Source organism: Equus quagga, chromosome 14, assembly GCF_021613505.1.
Source record: "Equus quagga isolate Etosha38 chromosome 14, UCLA_HA_Equagga_1.0, whole genome shotgun sequence".
Taxonomy (NCBI): Eukaryota; Metazoa; Chordata; class Mammalia; order Perissodactyla; family Equidae; genus Equus; species Equus quagga.
This window is the reverse complement of record NC_060280.1, coordinates 17,310,734-17,321,725: the sequence shown is the minus strand read 5'-3', so window position 1 is coordinate 17,321,725 and position 10,992 is coordinate 17,310,734. Positions and strand designations below refer to the sequence as shown.

General features: G+C 53.0%; 1 protein-coding gene across 9 annotated transcripts in view; it reads left to right on the top strand.

Annotated features, from left to right (window-relative positions):
* The first annotated feature begins 889 nt into the window (after positions 1–889).
* MICAL2 (microtubule associated monooxygenase, calponin and LIM domain containing 2) overlaps positions 890–10,992 on the top strand; it is a 220,409-nt gene continuing 210,306 nt past the window's right edge. For 7 of the 9 annotated variants that reach the window (XM_046685201.1, XM_046685200.1, XM_046685202.1 and 4 more), the window contains exon 1: positions 890–1,034. The gene's annotated coding sequence lies outside the window, so the exon portion shown is untranslated. Of the gene's footprint in view, positions 1,035–5,627; positions 5,763–6,642; positions 7,078–10,992 lie in introns of those variants that run through there. The other 2 variants (XM_046685193.1, XM_046685194.1) reach the window with 2 other exon arrangements.

Sequence of the window (10,992 nt, the reverse complement as noted above, 5' to 3'; positions counted from 1 at the left end):
AACCTGTGATGGGCGCTGGGCCCCAGAGGTGAGTAAGACCTGGCTCCTGCCCGTGGAATACCTGTTTCACCATCCCTGCTGCCAGGGCAGTCTGCACAAGGTGTTCGCAGTAAGCACAGTTTACAAAGCTGCTTCACACCCCTCCCTAGGCCCCACACCGTTCACACTGTATTTTCTGTGAATGGTGCTCTCTGGAGCTGTGGGGGTATGGGCAACCCGGAGGGCACGCAGAGCAGAGATCAAGGGAGTCATTTAACAGCCAAGAAAAGACGGTGCTTAGAGGACTTGACTAAAGTGACATAGGTGGTCTGCACCACTGCCTCTCTTCCCACCAGCTTTATTCTAAGCAGGGCCAGTCCAGGTGAGGGAAAGAGCCTATCAGCCAGCAGGGGGGTTGCTGAAGCCCAGGGAAGTCAAGGAGCAAAGCAAAGAGAGAGGACCGCAGCCGCTACTGGAAGTGGAAGACTGTTCCCCCACGTGCAAAGGGGATCCTGAGCTTGCTCTCCAGCTGCCTAGGCCGAGCGTGCGAGGCCCAGCCCTTGCCCCTCCCTTGCCACCAGGCCACCAGCACCGGGTTTGCATCGCGCAGCACCAGCACGCCCCGCCCCCATCGGCCCTCCGCTGGTCTCACACCTGAGCGGGTCAGGGTGGGAGCGCCCCGCGCTCCCTGTGCTCGGGGACTGGCTACAGCCCACGTGCGCCGGCGGCAGCCGCGGTGACAGCTGGCCCCACAGGGCGGGCCGGGCCGGGAGCGGGGGCGGGCTCCGCGCCGCGCTGCCATTGGCCGCGGGCCTCGGGCAGGGGGCGGGGCTGCGCCCCCGGACGCCCCGTCATTGGCCACCCTGCGGATGGGGCGGCTCCCAGCCGGGTTGGCCGTGCGGCGCAGGGCTGCGGGCGCTCCCGGGTTAAGCCTGCGCGGGGCCGCCTCGGTCGCTCCCAGCTCCGCAGGCAGCCTGCGGGTCCCGACCGCTGTGCCCGCGGCCCGAGGAGAAGGCAGGAGCCGACCTGAGGCTCGGCGGCCGGCGCGGCCCTCGGTAAGGCGGGGGCGGCGCGCGGTTCCGGGGAGGGCGGGCGGGCGGGCGGGCGCCAGTGGGGAGCGTGCCAGCGGAGCCTGGACTCTGCCCCCTGGCCCGCGCCCGGGAGGGTCAGGTGCGGCTGCAGCATCTTCCGCCTCAAACCCACCCTGCCGGGCCCCCGACGAGCAGGTGGCGCTGCCGGGGAGCCGAGGCTGCCCCGATCTGCTTGAGCCCCTTAGAACGCAGTGAAAGCCTCGCCTCCGTACCCCGAACTACCTCTTACTCTGCCCCCCAACACCCAGCCCTGCAATTCTAAGCCTAGAAAATGCCCAAACATCACACGGAGTGGGCGCGATGCGACAGCAGGACCGCCTGCCACCAGGGCACAAGATCATCCCCTAACTTTGCTTCCCACGGTTTGGGCTCCGCGGCGTTCACGTTCTTTCCTGGCTCTTCACTGGGCGTCCCGTCCCCCCGCCCCGCCACTTTCCCCTCCCTCCTTAACAACAGGAAGTTAAGTAGGACCAAATGTCAGTGGCCTGGCTGCCTGCGGACGGGGACCGGGTCTGGGCCCGGGGCCGGGGCCGTGGCGGTGGCCCCAGGGGCCGCGGTAATGTCCTCTCTGCGCCATGCGTCCCCAGCAGCCGCGCGCACCTCCGGCCCGGGAGCACCCCCGCCGGGGCTTCCGCGACCCCCGCCTTGCCGTTGCCCGGCTGGCCCTGGGGAGAAGGGGGGTCTTGCCACAGCCTCTGCCGCCCCTGACCTGGCTTCCAGGCTGGAGCAGGCGGGGTTAACTTTATCCTAGGCTAGCCTCGCGGCAGAGCTGGGATCGGCCTTTGCTGGATGGGGAAGAGGCGTGTTGAAACCAGAGTAAACGTGTGTCTCCTTCCACATTGTTTATTCTGATGCCTGGGTTCTTATAGCCGAAAGAGCTTTCCTTTGGAGGCGCGTCGGGCCCTGGGAGGGCCCAGGCGCGCCTTCTGACCCTCTTGCTGTCATTCTTGCCTGCTCGCTACAGTCTTAAGTGGTTTCCGTGAAGGGTGAAGTCACTAACCGGCCCCCTTCCGGGCAGGTCCAGCTGAAGAAAGCCCGCGGCGCATTGGCCCTCTGACGTTTGCGGGCCTGGGTGCCCCGGCACCTGCGCCAGCTCTATTCCTGTCCGCTTCCCAGGGGAAGCTGACCCAACAGGTGGGCCTCAGGTCTCTGGGACAGCCCCACCCGATGTTCTAGAGACTTAGGGCAGTTATGAACTCGCCTTTGGGCAGAGAGAAGACAGATTTATTAAGTGCCTACTGGGGGACAGGTCCTGCCCTGTGGCGCTTTTGCAGCCGATTTCATGCTGACTCTCCAAAAACTGGGAGAGTTTTGCCCTCCTCATTTCAGGGCTGGGGAAACAGACTAGGGTAGGGTAAGGGCCCAAGGTCACACAGAAAGTGGCTGAGCCAGGATTTGAACCAGGCGCTGCCAGAAGTCAGTCCTGTGCTCTTCCTGCTGCCAGGTGGCTATGGGAAGCCGTGTGCTGTGCTGGACTGTTACAGCCCCACAGTGTGCTGACTGCAGGCCCCTGGCTTCTGCAAGGATTCTGTCCAAAGATTCAGGGGATGCTTCTTTGGCAAAGTGCTTGAACTGATCAGGGTTAGCAGGTTGTCCAACCTGCAGCCCCCTTGCCCACCCCGTGCTGCAGTCAAGGGGAAAGGCTCGTGTCAGTCACACTGAGATGGGGGAGGATTGACTGCTGGTGTTGGGGTGCTTTTTGGGAGGAAGCCTGTCTCTGCCATTGGTTTGCTCTCACCTCTGAGAGTTGGCTTCTGGAATGGTCGAGGAGGATTGTTGGCTGAAACAGCCTCTACTTTAGGATTGTTTTTTGGGAGAACGGCAGGTGTTGTGTGCTCGTTTTGGTTGTGAGGTGATTGAGATCCACTGTTTGAGCATATCTTTATAAAAAATGACATTTAAAAAAATTTTACTGAGGTCATAACAGTTTATAACATGGTGAAATTTCAGTTGTCCATTATTATTTGTCAGTCACCATATTTATGTGCCCCCTTACCCCTTATGCCCACACCCCAACGCTCTTCCCCTCTTGTAACCAGTGATCTGTTCTCTTTGTCCATGTATTTGTTTTTCTTTCACATATGAGTGAAATCATTCTTATTTCACTTAACTCCATCAAGGTCCATCCATTTTCTTGTTGCAAAAGGGATGATTTTGTCTTTTTTTATCGCTGAGTAGTATTCCATTGTATATATGTGTATATACCACAGCTTCTTTATCCATTCATCAGTTGTTGTGTACTTGGGTTGCTTCCACATCTTCGCTATTGTGAATAATGCTGCAATGAACACAGGGGTGCATAAGTCTCTTTGAATTGTTGATTTCAAGTTCTTTGGATAACTACTCAGTAGTGGGTTGGCTGGGTCATATGGTATTTCTATTTTTAATTTTTTGAGGAATCTCCATACTGTTTTCCATAGTGGCTGCACCCGTTTGCATTCTCATCAGCAGTGGATGAGGGTTCCCTTTTCTCCACAACCTCTCCAACAATTGTTGTTTTTTGTCTTGGTGATTATGGCCACTCTGAGGGCTGTAAGGTGGTATCTCAGTGTAGTTTTGATTTGCATCTCCCTGATGATTAGTGATGTTGAACATCTTTTCATGTGCCTGTTGGCCATCTGTATATCTTCTTTGGAGAAATGTCTGTTCATATCCTCTGCCTATTTTTTGATTGGGTTGTTTGTTTTTTGCTTGTTGAGTTCTCTATATATTTTGGAGATTAACCCCTTGTTGGATATATGGTTTGCAAATGTTTTCTCCCAGATGGCGGGTTGTCTTTTTGTTTTGCTCCTGGTTACCTTTGCCTTGCAGAAGCTTCTTAGTCTGATGAAGTCTCATTTGTTTATTTTTTCTTTTGTTTCCTTTGCCTGAGTAGACATGGCATTCGAAAAGATCCTTCTAAGACCCATGTCAAAGAGTGTACTGCCTCTATTTTCTTCTAGGAGTATTATGGTTTCAAGAAAAAATGACACCATTTTTATCCCTGCCTATCCCTTCCTTCTTTAGGCCCTCATCCCTCTCTTCTAAAAGAAAGTCATGAATAGCCTACTACCAACCAGTTACACTTTAGTATAAATCAGCTTAAGGACTAAGGTTGGTTGTAGCCGAGGTCATTGGAGGCCCATTCCCAGGAGCTGCGAGGAGTTGCTGTGTGATCCGTCTCTGCCTGTGATTGGAGTGTGTCTGTATTCTCTCTGCCCATGTCCACGCCCCGATCTGGGTGTGCCTCCCAGTCAGGAGCCTGCCCCTTTCACTTCCCACTGCTGAAGGGTAGAGGTCCTGCCTTCTTGGTGGAGAGTCTTGACTCTGGCGGGAGGGGTGGGGTATGGGCGCAAGAAGATTTGGGCTGAGCGTTGCTAATTTTTGAAGCCCTCCCAGGGCTAAGGATCTCTGTTGTTTAAAGAGCTAGGAAAGGGAATACTGTTCATCATGCTGAAACTTTTCATTCTTTGTATCGTTAGATCCCCACATTAGCCCTCTGAAGAAGCAGGTGGGGTTATTCCCATTTTACAGATGAGGAAACTGAGACTCAGAAAGCTTAAAACTTGCCCCCATCACATAGCTAGTGAGTGACCAAACTATGGCTCTGACCTCAGTGTGCGTGAGTGAGGTCTGTGTGGTGTGCTAAGCACTAAGGGGAGCAGGAGAACCTCATGGCCATCCTCTGTAGGCTTGGTGTACGCCGCATCCCCGCTGAGCTTGCTATTCCCCACCTTACATTGTAATTATTTGTGACCATGTCATCCCACCTCATTATCAAATGGCATTTAAACACTCATAAACTTGGCAGATTTATTTTCTGTTTCTTACAAATCCTTCTTGTTCTTTCTTCCCAAAGTATTTTAAAGCAAATCTCTGCTACCATGTTCTTTTGACCCTATGTAATCCACTATATATTTATTTTTAAAAGAACGTTCTCTTTCATAACCATATTGCCATTTTTGCGTGTGCCAGAATTACCAGGAATTCTTTGGTCTCATCTGTCCAAATTCAGAAATGACCTTCATAGCTGGTTTGTTCAAGTCAGGATCCAAACAAAGTCTGTAGGCTGCTTTGGTGGTTACCCTCCGCCGTTTTAACCAGCCATTACCCTGTTTGACGTGCCTGTCTCCCCAGTGGACAGCGAACCCTTGGAGCCTGGAGTCGGCTTCTGTGCCACGCTGGATCCCAGCGCTGTGTCTGGGCCGGGGCGGAGGCTGGCCGAGCATCTGTCCAGTTGTGTCATAGCCACTCAGGAAATGCATTTTGAATGAATGAACCCTGTGGTGGGCTTGTGTGACTGCCCGTGCCTGTGTTTAGATAAGAGGCTTAAAAAAAAAGATGACTTACTCGCGTGTGGACATTTCCTCAGCAAGCGTCAGTCCGTAAACATCCTGAAATAATAGGAGAACTATTTGCTGTGCTCGCCGCGCCGCTCTGGTTTGTGGTGGGAGCCCAGACAGCTGCCTTTGTGCCCTGATCAGCAACTGGCCTCCCCGGATCACATGTGGGACTGACAGGGACTGAGGTCATTTCTGCCGAGCTTTGAATCCCAACTTGCTCAGCCACACGGATTACCACATTATGACCCAGATGCTCGGTGCTAGGGCTGCTCGGCGGACGCTGCCCACCTCTCTCTTGGTCCTTCTCTCTGTGGGCAGAACTTCTTCCCTGGTGCCTTCAGGAGCCTTCTCTAACCTGCCTCACACCTAGGTGAGTCGTGGAGCCTTTCTCAGTTGTGATTCACCCGCAACTAGTGGGTTGTGACAGAAAACGAACGCTTCTGACCTTTCAGTGTCTTGTCTGAATTTGTGGCGTGGAGATAGTGTTACCCCTGGCACCTCTGTGGGTTTCCTAACGAAGGGGACCAGAGGCTCAGGAGGGGAGGAAAAGGTGTGCTCCTCCTCTCGGTGACGCACTTCACACCCGGCTCCCTTGTTAGGTCCCCTCAAGGGGCTGGGCACGCTGAAGACATCTTCGGACCCACCCAGCGAGGACCCCTCTCTGCAAACAGCCTTCAAATCAGGAGGTTTTCTTTTTTTCTTTTCTTCCTCCTCTTCCTCCTCCTTCTTTTTCTTAAACATAGACAGTCTTTTCCACTAGGCAGAAGTATAGCAAAATGTTAAGTCTTTCGGAATGGCAGGGCTAGAGTTGATTTTTACCCTTTATCTTTTACTTCTCGGTATTTTTCCAAAATTTTTATAATAAGAATATTTTATTTTTCTAATGGTAAATCCAAATACTTGGGTTTTTTCTCTTAAAAAAGAGAGAACTGCCTTCAACCGAATTGGATGGGAGACAAAATTATACATGCATTTGGTACAGCTATATGCGTAGATAAGGTCCCAGAGCCATTGGGATTTTATTTGCTTATTTTATTGATTTTATGACATTAGTTTAAAGAACATACCTGGACTTCCTAAAAGTTAGAAAGTAAAGAAAGCTGGAGTGGGAGATGGCCCAGCTCTGAACCCCTATAGCCTACCCCTCTCCCATTCCACCTCCCCCCTTTCCTTCCTGAGAATTTCACTTTGGTTTCCCCAAAATGAAATCGTGCTGATGTTAGGCTCTTGATTTTGATTTTTTTATTCAGGGAGGCTGAGATATCAGAGGAGGACGGAGTGACACCGTGCGTTAAGGCAGGCAGGGTGAAGCTGCAGCCTCCCGCCGCCGTCTCGCCCTCGTGGGAAAGTGCCTGATAGCCAAGCGCCCCGCCAGCCTCACTCTGGGGGCCCTGACCCCTCCCTCCAGCACAGTCTGTTTTCCTCCCTGTATCCTCCCCAGAGCTAGACAACATGGCTGGTCTGCTCTGATAAGGCTCCTCCTTTCTGAAGCATTGATCTTCTGGTGTCAGAAACTCAGAGCTGGCTGGAGGGATCGGGGACATGGGCCCTCTCGTCCCAGACAAACCTTCAGTGCAGGATTGGGTCCCATGGAGTCTGATTTTTGAGATGCCTCCCTTCTCTGTCAGCTGTTGAAGAAATATCTATCCCTGTGTTCCCCATGGAGAGCCTTTTGTGAATACCAGGTATGATGTCGTGTCTTACATGTGGTCCCCTGTACCCGTCCATGCATCTAACTGTTTCTACGGTCCGTCACAGGGAACCAGTCCTGTCTGCATGGCAGCTGGCAGGGAGTTGTGTGTGTGCGTGGTGCTAGTGTTCTTAGGGCTGGGACTCTTAGTGTGTTCTGTATTTGCACTAGTGTTTCTCTGCCCTGCGGGTCAGGGCAGTTTCCCCCGCTAAGTGCCCTCCTCCCAGGGGCTGACAAGATGCCTCGCACACCTGCGTTCCTCCCAAGGCTCGCAGGTGTCTCTCTGGGGAAGACAGAGGTAAGGGCAGGCCCATGGACAGGGACTGCTTTCCTGCTGGGTTGGGGCTCAGGTTTTCCTCCTTCTTGGGCAGTGGGGGATGTCCAGTGTAGATGTCCTTTCTGCTGGCAGCAAGAGGAGGGCAGCAAGTAGTGGACGGTGGCCCCTGGTCCCTGAGCTGCCACAACAGCAGGTTTATGGGACATTTGCAGGCCCGAGCTCCTGACACACCCAGTCCAGAAGCCTGGCCATGCCAGAGACGGGAGTGGGAGTCTAGGAACATCCTGTTCTGGCCTTGCCACCAAGTTATCAGTGTGTTAAGATGTGAAAACGACTTCTTTGCTTTTGTGGCTCTGAGTGGCCGGCCTTGGCTACTTGTCTGAGTACTGACAACGTCTGGTAAAGATTTGCCGGATCTCAGGGTTTAACTTGCGCTGGGGACCAGGAGAATGAGGTAGGGGAGGAGGAAGAAGTGCCTGGAAAAAAAGCACTTGGACCTTTTGGTCACTAAGGAGAGCTGCTCCCTGGAGCAGAGTGGGCCCAGGGTCTGCCGGGGGCCTGGCAGAGTGCTGACCCCTCTGTTGGACAGCTGTTCATCCTGGGAAGCAGACTGGGGGGGTCAAGGTGCAGTGTGTAGAGTTCATGGTTGCTGTAAACACGGGGTGCTGACGGCTCCATGTATCAGGACAGCTGGGCTTTTGCACAACTTGATAGAAAGATGATGAGTCAGGAGCTCTTTACTTGGAGGGAGGAGGAGAATGATAGCCGAGGAAAGGGAAAACAGAACGAGGAATGAGCAGGGGCACGGAGGCCTCTTTCTAGACCCTCAGGAGAGGATTCAGTCAACTGTTTCCTCAGGAAATGTCCTGTGGGGCTGGTGCCACTGGCTGGGGCCTTGGGGACTGTGGAGTCCATGCTAGGAGAGCTTCTGGGCCGTCTGCCTGGACTTGCAGCACATTGCTGTTGTGAAGGAGGGGCGCCCTAGATGAAGTCTCGGGCTTCTTCTGGATTCCAGGCTGGCAGCAACCGGGACTTTCTGCTTGGTCCAGGTTTCCTTCTACAGCTTGGGTGTGTCTGTTATCTTGTACCTGACATCTTGGACTCTCTTAAAAATGACTCACCCACCCCCACACAGACAGACATAGATGCATAATACTCACCCCTTACACACACATAGACGATGGTACTCACGCCCGCCACACACACACATAGATGGTGGTACCCACCCCCCCACACATACGCATAGATGATGGTACTCACCCCTACACACACACATAGACGATGGTACTCGCCACCCCCCCCACACATAGATGATGGTATTCACCCCCCGACACATAGATAAATGATGGTACTCACCCCTATGCACACACACATAGATGATAGTACTCGCCACCCCCCCCCACACACATAGATGATGTTACCCATCTCCCCCCACACACATAGATGATGGTACTCACCCCTACACAGACACATAGATGATGGTACTCGCCCCCACACAGACACGGAGGCATGCTAACATCATCACTCAGTACAAAGGAAATTTGTTGCAAAGTAAGTCTCTGTTCTTCCCATCCACCAGCCCTCAGTGCTCTTCCTCAAGGGCATGTGCTGTCCCCAGTCTCCCATGGATCCCTCCAGACGGAGTCTAGGCATGGATTTGTGCCTGTTTCCCACTTTGTTCCTCTTCAGACCTACTGGGAGGCAACCAGGATGTGAAGTGACAGAGCCCAGGCTGCAGAGACTCAGCAGTTGTTTGAACCCACCGAAGCTTGCCCCCTGCCCCTCCGCCTTCCTTTGCCATCTCTCCCCTTGAGGACTCTCCTTGTGTGAGATCTGTGGGTGTTGCTGAGAATAAACCTCAGGGGCCTGTTCTGGATGCACATGGTATATGCAGAGGACAGACTTGGGCCCAAATCCTAACCATGTGACCTTGGTCAAGTCAATGAGCTGTAGTATTTTAGTCCATAAAAAGGAGGTAATTGCACCTGTCTCAAGGGATTGATGCGGAGAAGAACTTAAAAATATGTGTCAAGTGCCTCGTATAGGTAGGCACTCAAAAATGTCAGTTTTTTCCACTTTTAAGGAGTGACCCATTTTCAGGATGAATGACACTGGCCTGGAATCCTCTGGACGGCTTCCTGGAAATCCTCTCAGTAGGTTCCTGAGCTTTTATTTCCCTGCAGAAGGCAGCCAGTTCTCCATTTTCTACCAAGTTGAGCTCCCTACCACCACCTCCTCCTGCTCCTGGGGAGCCCAGCCTCCAGCCTCTCAGCACCACCTCCTTCTGTCCCTCCCCCCATGGGCGAGCAGGCTGCTGCCTGCGCCCCAAGAGGCCTCTGGGCTGTTTATGGCTGCGCTCTGCATGTTTATGTTGTAATCTCCTCAGCAGCTCCTAGCAGATGTCTGTTTATTGCTGAAACTTCATCTTTATCTTCAGCATGAGAGAAGGGAGAGGCTATTTTTAAAGATCTTTAATTGGCATGGCTGCACAATGCGGCCTAGATTGCCTCCAGGTTTCATTCTTCATCACTCCCGCTCTCTACCTATTTTGAAACCCTTTAGATCCAGGCTGAGAGACCTTATATGTCCTGATTTCAGAGCAGCACTTAAATTTGGCAGGCAGTTGTAATCACTTAAAAAGGTAGGTCAGGGACGCAACGACAACCAGCTGACTGCGGGCTGGGCCAGATGGCGGGATGAAAGCAGCATTTCTGTGTCCATAGAAACCAACACCTTTCCCTCACTTCTGCCCCATCCTTCCACCTGCATGCTGCCTGCTGATTGGCTGGGAGACCTTTAGTGTTTCCTCTCCCTTTGGACTCAGGTAGGGCTCAAGGCCAGACGGGAGTGGAAGTAGGATAGTTTCAAATGATACTGACCTCCTGGGAGGGAGGAAGGTGGAGGGCATGAGTCACAGACCTGGGGATGTCAGACTGGAAGGGCTCTCTGGGATCATCTGGTTCTCACTCCTGCCACCTTGTTTTTCACCTATGGGGAAACTGAGGCTCAGAGGCTTCTTGATACTGAGCAGAGGCCAGGGTGGTGCTCTTCCTTGCTCAAGGTCACTCAGCCAGGCCAGAGTCAAGTCTGTTCTCCATCCTCCGTATCTGCCAGGCTGTGATCAGTCTCAGGCAGTGTTACTTGAAGTTGGCCTTCCCTTTTTTTGTGTGTGAGGAAGATTGGTCCTGACCTAACATCTGTGCCCATCTTCCTCTACTTTATATGTGGGATGCTGCCACAGCATGGCTTGATGAGCAGTGTGTAGGTCCATGCCCAGGATCCGAACCTGTGAACCCCAGGCTGCTGAAGCAGAGCATGCAAACTTCACCACCACGCCGCTGGGCCAGCCCTGGCCTTCCCTTTCAAAGGACAGAGACTCAGCCCCCTGTGTCACGCTCTCACATTCTTTGAATTTAGGATGCTACTCTTGTAGCACTGGTTTGCACAGTCGCTTGGTGCAAGATCTTTTCTTATCAAACATACCTCCCCAGAGCCTTGGGGCCTAAAATTCCCACTTTTGTCTTCAGGCCTTGTCTCCAGAAGGCCTTTGGTAAAAATATAGCATTTAACTGGGAAGGACATGTTGACAAAGATTAGTGTATCTCCGATTAGCTGTCAGCTGCGAGCCGACCC